Raw genomic sequence first — 3,350 nt, 5'->3', positions numbered from 1 at the left:
CACAGTGTTCTGATTCTTCATCATTAGCAGCCAGATCCCAGAGGGCTTTGAATATGTCATAATAAATAGTTTGAAGACGACCCAGCCAGCCCTAGAATGAAAGCTGTAAGAGGACAGGGCCCTCATCTCTTTTATTAACTATCCTCTCTCCAGTGTCTGGTACCTAGCTAGTGATCCTTCAATATTTAATGAATAAATGAATGAATATTGAAAAAACAGCTCTGAATAAAATGGAAGGAACTAGTGCTTAAAACTGACTTCCATTTTATGTTTGTATTATATAATCAGTGCCTACTTTTACAAGCTGCTCTTACTAAGCTTACGGTCAGTGATCAATATATGTCTATTGTTATACAATATGGGTAACAATGATACTGATGTCAAGGAAAAGGAGAATTTCTTATTGTCTTTAAAACTGTAGTTGAATTCATGGACAAATAGTCTAGTGATTTGCATTGAGTTTTAAAGTTTTTTTTTATTTTTTGGCTACATTGGGTCTCCGTTGCTGTGCGTGGGCTTTCTCTAGTCGCGGCGAGCGGGGGCTACTCTTCATTGCAGTGTGCGGGTTCTAGGTGCTCGGGCTTTAGTAGTTGTGGCACACAGGCTTAGTAGTTGTGGCTCAAAGCCTCTAGAGCGCAGGCTCAGTAGTTGTGGCACACGGGCTTAGTTGCTCCGCGGCATGTGGGATCTTCCCGGACCAGGGCTCGAACCCGTGTCCCCTGCATTGGCAGGCAGATTCTTAACCACTGCACCACCAGGGAAGTCCCTGTTTGTTTGTTTTGTTTTTAAGGTTCTACTGCAGAATTTTTTCAATAAAAAAAATCTGAATTTTATATTTTGAAAATGTTAACTACAGAATTTTGTTCTTCTTATATGAATTATTTAATTATCAAGCAGTAATAAAAAATGAATAAATATCTTTTAAGCCACCATAACAGTCAAATTCCTACTATACCCATAAAGATAACAAATATAACAATATTACTTAAACTATGGAATACCTAGCTGGTGAAATACTAGGTAGCCAATAAAACTTAAGTAACAATGACATAGGATTGCTTATTGTATTATGTGAAAAGAGTAATATTAAAAAATTTTTTATATGGATGAATATTACAATGTAAGAGAAAAGTCCAACAAACACTTAGGCATTAATAAAAGCTAATTGTTGTCTGGATGGTTGTACCGTAAATAACTTTTCCTCTTACTTTAAAATTTTTTTTCCAAATTTTCTAATATAAGCATATATTATTTTCATAATGAAAAAATACTAAAGCATAGTAACTCTATCATCTAAAATACAAATTATTTTCCTTACTAATGGAGAGAAGATATGCAAATTAAAAAGAAATAAAAATTATTCCTTTCGACTCCGATGAAAAGGATAAATACACTTAAATACCATTTAGAACACAAACTGACTTTTTCAGGTTTCTAACAAGCCTGCAAATTCCATTATGTGATACTCATTTGACTATTATTGTTATCATCATAATTTATTACTCATTTTTATTTTACTGAAATTTTGTTATAATTAAAGCACAGATGGGTAGGACAATCTTAATCTATAGAGCTACTGTCCAGTTCCTCTGTGTCAAAGTAGCAAATGAAAAGGATTTGGATTGGTAATGTTAGCCTAAAACAATAAAACAGCCAGTTATTTGACCAGCAAAACAGGTTTATGCAGGAGCAGGAAAGAATTGTTATTTGGGACATGCAACTATGGTGAACTACATGCAAGCCCTTTAAAACAAAGGAGGGGAAACTCATAGAAGAGAAAGGGAAGTTAGGAGGAGCTGTTATAAACAAAAAGTACATTGCAGGAATTTGGGAGTTCGAGGTATAGCGGCCTTTCACTGGCTGAGTTGTGACAGTCCCTCACTGAATGAGCTCTTGCCGGGCAAGGAGAATATCTTTCTTCCTCTGGCTGATGGTGGTAAAGTAGTGTCACTTTCTGCTGGAGATGCGAAGTACATCTCTTCCTATTGGGATCAGTATTGATGTTGAGTGGTGTGTGCATGAGAGCTCCCCCTTCTGGCCTCCTGACTCCATTTTAGTGAGCTTTCCCTTTATTAATTTTCACACTAAGGTTACGTCGAGTTTATTGTCTCGTATTTTCCTTGTTTCTTCTAGACTACTGGAAATTTTGATCTACTGTGATGTTGTGTTTCAATAGGTAGGGTAAAGTAAGTTACTCTGTCAGGGTGAGTTTAGGTGCCTGAGATGAAAGAAAATAGAGCTAGGGTAATTGCTACTCATCAGAACAGAGAACTCTCCAACATCCTTGTGAAGAGTAAATGGACTTTACGCTTTTACCCAGAAACGTTTAAATTTTTCATTTAATCTTGCCGAAACACTCTTTGTCGGTCAATGACTAGAGGTAGGGTGAAAGCTAATTGTCAGCTTTGAGATATAGATTTTAAAACTTCTGGGATCCAGGTAGAGTAACGAACAGATGATTTGAAACAATTCCCTTGAATTGATTGTTATACAAACGTGAGTTTCTTTCAGCATTAAATTAAATATGATCTTATTTTGTGCCTCAAAAAAAACAAAAAACGGGGCTTCCCTGGTGGCACAGTGGTTGAGAGTCCGCCTGTCGATGCAGGGGACACGGGTTCGGGCCTTGGTCCGGGAAGATCCCACATGCCGCGGAGCGGCTGGGCCCGTGAGCCATGGCCGCTGAGCCTGTGCGTCCGGAGCCTGTGCTCCACAACGGGAGAGGCCACAACAGTGAGAGGCCCATGTACGCAAAAAACAAAAAAACAAAAAAACGTTTCACATGTCGGGGGAAGTAACCTGATCTTTGACTTTCAACCAGTAGGCAGTACAGTCCCAGCCAGGTCCATCTCCTGCCCATGTTGAAATTATAAGAAGATAGAAGAGGTGGTGGATATCCTCATTTTCTGAAGCCCTAGAAAACATCTCTAGTGTGTATATATATGATCAGGCCACCCAAGATGGCTGTTCTCTTGCTCTCTGTCCATCCCCTGCTCTACCAGTGCCTGCTTCACCCTACTCACCTGACCGACCTTCCTACGTACATGCCCCAGGCCCCAGCTAAAGATTGTTCTAACTTTAGCCACCAAGGTAGCATATCAAAGGGGTGGTGAGGAGCGTACCCCTCTGCTAGTTTCCCTGGTAAACAATGAGCCAACCTGACATCGGCTCCCCCATAACTGGTAACCCCCAATCCCCTCCACGGTCCCAACCTCCAACCCCCGCCCCCCGAACACTACTGCCACGTCCTGCCCATTATCCACGGTAGGGGTGTCACTCCAGGACCTTTCTTCTGACATGTAAATGCCCCTGTCCATTAAACCACTGAAGTCTCTGTTGCTGACTCCATG

This window comes from Neophocaena asiaeorientalis, unplaced genomic scaffold (assembly GCF_003031525.2).
Source record: "Neophocaena asiaeorientalis asiaeorientalis breed wild unplaced genomic scaffold, Neophocaena_asiaeorientalis_V1.1 scaffold39, whole genome shotgun sequence".
In the NCBI taxonomy this organism is placed as follows: domain Eukaryota; kingdom Metazoa; phylum Chordata; class Mammalia; order Artiodactyla; family Phocoenidae; genus Neophocaena; species Neophocaena asiaeorientalis.
The sequence above is the reverse complement of the archived record's forward strand: the minus strand, read 5'-3'. Positions refer to the sequence as shown.